This window comes from Rhipicephalus sanguineus, chromosome 8, assembly GCF_013339695.2.
Source record: "Rhipicephalus sanguineus isolate Rsan-2018 chromosome 8, BIME_Rsan_1.4, whole genome shotgun sequence".
NCBI classification, from domain to species: domain Eukaryota; kingdom Metazoa; phylum Arthropoda; class Arachnida; order Ixodida; family Ixodidae; genus Rhipicephalus; species Rhipicephalus sanguineus.
Window position 1 is genome coordinate 31,770,137 of NC_051183.1, and position 8,053 is coordinate 31,778,189.

The following is an 8,053-nucleotide window of genomic DNA, read 5'->3' on the forward strand; positions in this document are numbered from 1 at the left end:
AAGTATCTTAAGATACAATTGCCAAGTATCGTATCGGATACAATTTTTGCGGCAGTATCTTGTATCTGTATCTCCAATACTTCTTGCCTGAGTATCTTGTATCGTATCGCGATACAATTTCAAAGTATCTTTGCCCAGCCCTGCTTTCTGTAATGCCGGAATTTTGAGCCTATCAAAGAATACATAGCAGACCTGTGGGCCAATAAGAGATCACAAGATGGTGAAATCGGCAGGATGGCAGAGCACGCACGCCGACATCCGGAATGGCACCCTCGTATGCACTAGACTATAGGATGTGGCCAGACAAGGGAAATTCGCCGGCTGACCCCATATACGCACAGAACATCGGAATAGTGCTTATTAAGGTATGTTGCCACCCCTGAAAACAGCATATTGCCACGTGCTTTCCTTATTATCACTTTTGTTGTATTCCGTTTTCGCCCACAAAGACTGCCAGCGACGCTCAGCGCGAACCGCGCCTCAGTGTTCGAGAAGCTTCACGAGATTAGTAGATCGTTTTGTTAAGATTGCGCGCAAGACGCGAACGCTCGAGCTTATTCTAGAACATGCGCAACAAGCAGCGATATCGCTGGAAAGTTCGATAGCGCCTGTATAAAAGCCGACGGGCTTCACCACTAGTCAGTTGATCGACGGACGACGCCCTGTTCGCCGCTATCATTGTACAGCGTGTATTGCTGTAGTTCTAGTTATCATTTTCCGGCCACAAGTTCGGCCAAATAAACACTTTCATCCTGCAAACGCCGACTGCTGCCTTCGTCGACGTCACGACCACGTGACATCTGGTGGAGGTGCTGCTTCATGATCCGGACGCCACCGCGGAGCGCTGACCCAAGCCCAAGCCGCGAAGAAGACGACTCTAAGGTCAACCCGGATCCTCGAACCAGCCGCCGGCAGAAGGGACTACAACCAGAGTACGGGCTCCTTCCCGAAAACGCCAGGCAGCCGAAGACCGTCGCATCTACCGCCGAGACGATGACAGACCCCCTGCCACCTACGGTAGTGATGCAACAGCCAAGGGAGCCACCAACTTTCCGTGGATCGTCGCTTGAAGACCCGGAGAGCTGGCTGGAGACGTACGAGCGAGTCGCCGCCTTCAACCACTGGGACACTGAAGAGAAGCTGCGCCACGTCTACTTCTACTTAGAAGACGCCGCGAAGACGTGGTTCGAAAACCATGAATCGAGCCTTCAATCCTGGGACCTCTTTCGGACGACGTTCCTCAATACCTTCGCGAGCATCGTCCGCAAGGAAAAGGCCGCTGCTTTGCTGGAGACCCGGGTGCAGCTGCCAAACGAAAACGTCACCATCTTCACGGAAGAGATGACTCGACTTTTCCGTCAGGCCGACGCTGCGATGGCGGAAGACAAAAAAGTTCGCCTGCTCATGCGGGGTGTCAAACAAGAACTTTTCGCGGGACTTGTCCGCAACCCGCCCACGACGGTCGCCGAATTCCTCACCGAGGCTACCACAATTGAAAAGACACTGGACATGCGGACGAAACAGTACAACCGCTCGCCGCTGTCTGCAACCTATTCCCAAGTGCACTCACTAGCCACCGACGACTTGCGCGAAACCATCCGAGCGATCGTGCGGGAGGAGTTGCGCAAGCTGTTACCTTCGCCGCAGCCTCAAGTGGATTCGATCGCAGACATTGTCCGCGAGGAAATCAAAGAGTCACTGGGTGTTCCTCAGCCGGCACCGCCGCAGCTCCAAGCAATGAGTTATGCTGCTGCAGCCCGACGCAACGCGCCCCCTCCTCGCCCGCGTCAAGACGCCGCGCCGCCACAGCAGTTCCGCCGCCAGGCACCACCGCCGCCACCACCTACGCCGTACCGCCCGCCAACCGGCCAGCGATACACGCCGAGGAAGACCGACGTTTGGCGCGCCCCCGACCATCGTCCACTCTGCTACCACTGCGGAGAAGCCGGCCACACCTACCGCCGCTGCCAGTATCGACGGATGGGACTGCGCGGGTTCGCCATCGACGCGCCGCGTCCACAGCAGGGTGAACGACCACGTGACATCGCCGACTATCTGGCAGGAGCGCAGTGGACCCCCCGAGGACCTTCCCGATCGCCGTCGCCAGGCCGCTACGCCTCTCCCCAACGCCGCCAGTACACTGGCCCGTTCCGGGGCCGGTCGCCTAGTCCGTATCCGGAAAACTAAGGGCAGCAACCGATGGAGGTGCGGTTGCTGTACGACGAAACATCGAAGATCCTCCGCCGCCGACGACGACGCCACGACGAAACCTTGAAGACCTGACGCGAACCAGACAGAGCCCTGACGACGAAGCCTCGCGGACCGAAGTGGACCTGACAACGCAACGGGGAAGCAGCGGAACAAACCGACGTAGCCGTGACCCGACGCCACGACCTAACTGCAATGCAAGACGACGAACTAGCGACCTCGACGTCCTTATCGACGGCCACAGCGTCACAGCTCTCGTCGACACCGGAGCCGACTATTCTGTCATCAGTGGACCGTTCGCCGCGAAGCTGAAGAAAGTTAGGACTGCTTGGGAAGGCCCCGAGATCCGGACCGCTGGAGGCCATCTAATAACGCCGATTGGTGTCTGCACGGCGAGAGTCACTATCAACAACCGGACTTATCCTGCGAGCTTTGCAATCCTACAAAACTGCTCCAGGGATGTGATACTTGGAATGGACTTCCTAAGTGACCACGGCGCCGTCATCGACTTAAGAACCAAGTCGATAACCCTATCGTCGGAGAAAGCGACACCGCCGGATACGAACCCATGTCAACATGCCCTGAACGTGCTCGAGGATCAAGTCACCATTCCTCCTAGATCCAGCATCATAATTCCCGTCGGCACCGAAACGGCTGAATGCATCGAAGGTGTCATCGAGAGCGATCAGGGTTTGCTGCTAGACCGTGACATTTGCGTCGCAAGAGGCATTGCTCGGCTGTGTGAAGGGAAAGGAAGTGTGATGCTAACGAATTTCAGCCAAGAATATAGACACCTGAGCAGGGGCACGACGATTGCGTACATCGAAGAAATCTTGGCTGTCAGCGATGCGTTTGCCTTTTCAGATTCTGACGAAGCTACAACGACAACCGCAATGCCTGAGCCATCCTTCGACGTAAATCCAAGCCTTCCCGCCCGCCAACACCAACAGCTCCGATGCCTTCTGAAGAAATACAAGGACTGTTTTTCGTCGTCATCACGGGTCCGGCAAACGCCCCTTGCTAAACACCGTATCATAACGGAAGAAAATGCTCGACCACTCCGTCAGAGTCCCTACCGGGTTTCGACGCGAGAAAGGGACGCCGTTAAGAAGCAAGTCGACGAAATGCTACGCGACGACATCATCCAGCCGTCCAAGAGTCCGTGGGCGTCTCCCGTAGTGTTAGTGAGGAAGAAGGATGGAACCCTACGTTTCTGCGTCGATTATCGTCGCCTGAACAAAATCACGAAGAAGGACGTGTACCCTCTACCACGGATAGACGACGCCCTGGATCGACTCCACAACGCGAAGTACTTTTCGTCGATGGACCTCAAGACCGGCTACTGGCAAATCGAAGTCGACGAGAGAGACCGAGAAAAGACGGCCTTTATAACACCAGACGGCCTCTTCGAGTTCAAGGTCATGCCCTTCGGTCTTTGTTCGGCACCTGCGACATTCCAACGTGTTATGGACACAGTGCTGGCTGGCTTGAAGTGGCAGACGTGCCTCGTGTACTTGGACGACGTCGTTGTGTTTGCCTCAAGCTTCGACGAACACCTCCGGCGCCTTGAAGCTGTACTTGAAACAATCAAGACCTCCGGCCTCACTTTGAAGCCTGAAAAGTGCCGCTTCGCGTACGAGGAGCTCTTGTTTTTGGGTCACGTTATCAGCAGGGATGGTGTTCGCCCAGACCCGCGGAAAACAGCTGCCATCGCTGCCTTCCCGCCACCCAGCGACACCAAATCCGTGCGCCGTTTTCTCGGCTTGTGCGCCTACTACAGGCGCTTCGTCAAGGAATTTTCACGAATCGCCGAGCCGCTAACTCACCTCACGAAGAGCGACGTGCCATTCAAGTGGGAAACGGCGCAAATCGAAGCATTTGAAGAACTGAAACGACGCCTTCAGATGCCTCCGATACTAGCGCATTTCGATGAATACGCCGATACGGAAATCCACACCGACGCAAGCAGCGTAGGACTCGGCGCCGTCCTTGTGCAGAAGACTGCCGGGCAGGAAAGGGTCATCAGTTATGCTAGCCGGTCGCTATCAAAGGCAGAAGCGAACTATTCCACAACGGAAAAGGAGTGCCTAGCGATCATCTGGGCTACATCCAAGTTTCGCCCCTACCTCTACGGCAGGCCCTTCAAAGTTGTGAGCGACCACCACGCATTGTGTTGGCTAGCTAACTTGAAGGACCCTTCAGGTCGGCTCGCACGGTGGAGCCTACGACTTCAAGAATTCGACATTACCGTCGTTTACAAGTCCGGAAAAAAACACTCCGACGCCGACTGCTTGTCTCGTGCCCCCGTCGACCCACCACCGCCCGACGACCACGATGATGACAGCTTCTTGGGAGCCATAAGTACCGACGACTTCGCCGAACAACAGCGAGCCGACCCAGAGCTGAAGAGTCTAGTTGAATACCTGGAGGGCAGGACCATCGTTGTCCCAAAAGTATTCAGGCGAGGGTTGGCATCATTTTCCTTGAAAAACAACGTCCTCGTAAAGAAGAACTTCTCTCCTGCCCGAGCCAGCTACCTTGTCGTTGTACCTTCAGGACTGCGACCAGAAATTCTGCATGCCCTGCACGACGACCCGACGGCTGGACACCTCGGACTTTCCCGCACGCTCGCACGAGTACAGGAAAAGTACTACTGGCCACGCCTTGCCGCCGACGTCACTCGCTACGTAAGGACGTGCCGAGACTGTCAGCGACGAAAGACACCGCCCACAAGACCAGCCGGCTTCCTTCAGCCGATCGAGCCTCCTCGGCGACCATTCCAGCAGATCGGGATGGACCTCCTGGGGCCGTTCCCAACGTCGACTTGCGGAAATAAATGGATCGTCGTGGCCACCGACTACCTCACCCGCTACGCCGAAACAAAAGCCCTGCCCAAAGGCAGTGCCGCTGAGGTAGCCAAGTTCTTCGTTGAGAGCATCGTCCTTCGACACGGCGCCCCAGAGGTTCTCATCACCGACAGAGGTACGGCGTTTACGGCTGACCTAACTCAGGCGATCTTGGAATACAGCCACACAAGCCACCGCCGGACCACCGCGTACCACCCACAGACCAACGGCCTCACCGAGCGTCTAAATAAGACCATCGCCGACATGCTGGCCATGTACGTTGACGTCGAACACAAGACGTGGGATGCCATCCTTCCGTACGTGACCTTCGCGTACAACACGGCCGTACAGGAAACGACGCAGATGACGCCATACAAGTTGGTCTACGGACGGAGCCCGGCAACGACGCTCGACGCCATGTTACCAAACGTGACCGACGAGGAAAACATCGACGTGACCACCTACCTACAGCACGCCGAAGAAGCACGACAGCTCGCCCGCCTACGGATTAAGAACCAGCAGACGACTGACAGCCGCCGCTACAACCTTCGACGACGCCACATGGAATACCAACCCGGTGACCGTGTGTGGGTATGGACGCCAATACGCCGACGGGGACTTAGTGAGAAGCTTCTTCGACGATACTTCGGACCGTACAGGGTACTTCGACGCCTCGGTGCACTCGACTACGAGGTTGTCCCTGACGGCATTACGAACTCTCAGCAGCGCCGTGCACGACCTGAAGTCGTCCATGTCGTGCGCCTCAAGCCGTATTACGCGCGTTAGTGATCTGAAGGCTGTACTTTTCCTTTATTATTGTACTTTCTTGCTTGCGATTCTTGTTTATTGTACTTTCTTTTTTTTTGCTATTTATTGTTGCATGCATTGACCATAACCCCCCCCCCCATGTTCTGTTTTAAGCATCGAGACGATGCTTTTTCAGAGGGGGGCATTGCCACGTGCTTTCCTTATTATCACTTTTGTTGTATTCCGTTTTCGCCCACAAAGACTGCCAGCGACGCTCAGCGCGAACCGCGCCTCAGTGTTCGAGAAGCTTCACGAGATTAGTAGATCGTTTTGTTAAGATTGCGCGCAAGACGCGAACGCTCGAGCTTATTCTAGAACATGCGCAACAAGCAGCGATATCGCTGGAAAGTTCGATAGCGCCTGTATAAAAGCCGACGGGCTTCACCACTAGTCAGTTGATCGACGGACGACGCCCTGTTCGCCGCTATCATTGTACAGCGTGTATTGCTGTAGTTCTAGTTATCATTTTCCGGCCACAAGTTCGGCCAAATAAACACTTTCATCCTGCAAACGCCGACTGCTGCCTTCGTCGACGTCACGACCACGTGACAATATATTTTTTTTTTTTGTAATAGCGAACTTAAATTTTTGGCGTTTAAAGAATCTACAGACATTCAGAATTGTGCTGCTGCAAAAAAAAAAATAAAAAATGACGCCTCTATCAGGCTCTGTTCGAGAGTTATGTTGTTTTTAGAACTACTGGTAGACCTCCCTGAAACCGAAACTGACATTTTGTTAAAGCGGAACCTACCTGCAAATACGCATGATACACTTAGATTAGTTTGTGATGAAGTATGCTAATGGTTATTAAGATTGAGCAATGTTATCGCCACCACTTTTTATTCAAATTGTGCAAATTGCCACGTGAGGCACACGAAGTTACATCGTTACGTTGTGCGTGAACCTGCAGACTGGCAGGTTCACGCACAATGGCACCTGCCATGATGAATTCCAGAGCCGGTCGTAACACCGCGCTCATTATGTGAAACAAATTAATCATGAAGTTTATACTGCCCATACTTTCCCACCAGCTTATGAGTGAATTCCGGTAGGCTCCTCACGAGCCTCTACGGAGGCGTATTAACAGTGAATTTATGTACACATAGCACCATAGGCGTGCGCAGGGTTCCTCATCAGGAGGGCTGAAGGTTCATTGCAGCCCCCCCCCCCACGGGGGGGGCACACCGTGTCCGTGCCCCCCCCCCCCGAAATTATTTTCCCATGGGATACAGAAGAGCACAAAATGACATTCAACCTCACTTATCTGCCCAGACCCAATGTCAGATCAAGGAGGTGCCCTCCCCCACCCCCACCCCGAAAAATATTCCTGCCTACGCCACTGCCCCCCTCCCTACTGAGTCAATGGAGGAAGCAGACTTTGCACCCCCCGCCTTCTCAGGTATCTAGGGGCCACCCCCCCCCCGTCCCGCCCCATGTGCACACCACCTACGCATAGCACTAATTTCCTTGTAGAACTTACGTCATCCATTTGTGCAGAAATTTGCTGAAGATGCGCGGTGACTAATTAATATCCATATTTTTATGTTCGTAGTATGCGCGTGGAAATAAGCATTACTCCGCGATTCCTTCGTGTCCGCAAACTATTCTTGTATCTACCATACAAAAAGCTCCAGTGAAACAGTAAACGCTTTAACGTTTATGCATAAATTTCTGTGACAGCATTCCCAAACTTCAAGTGGTATCGGTAGTTTGGGCCCCGCGCCTCGTAAAGGTGCATAGTTTAGCAATCACCTTTGTCGCGATAAGCATGCTCCTTCCTTTGTGAGCATTGCTTTGAACTTCCCTTGGATAACGTTACTGTGGGGGGAGAGGCGCGCATGCCACGTCTCCCCACTACCAAAAATTCGATGCTCCATCAATCCCCATTTTGGGGAAAGAGGCGGACTTCAGTCTCCGAGAGGTGCGATGGAAACCTCCGTCCGGGGAGCCGACCTTCGGGATCGTCGGCGTTCCCTGCATCAGGTAAGTTTCGTACGCTCGCAGCCACTGGCCGTGGACATCCCACAGGCGATTCCCAACACGTTCTCCGGTGCGCCGGAAACTCTTGGCGATGTTTCTTCCTAGGCGCGTCGCCATTATTGAACGCGAAATGACGGCCGAACCTCAGTTGCCGTATTTCCCGACTATCTGTTAATACAACTATTCGTGATCTTTAAAGCACCCTAATAAAT

General features: G+C 54.0%; 1 non-coding gene across 1 annotated transcript; it reads right to left on the reverse strand.

The window, feature by feature from the left end:
- Positions 1-7,684: 7,684 nt before the first annotated feature.
- On the reverse strand, positions 7,685-7,852 carry LOC119403695 (U1 spliceosomal RNA). Its single transcript, XR_005186108.1, has one exon. It is a non-coding gene; the product is annotated as a U1 spliceosomal RNA (small nuclear RNA).
- Positions 7,853-8,053: the final 201 nt, after the last annotated feature.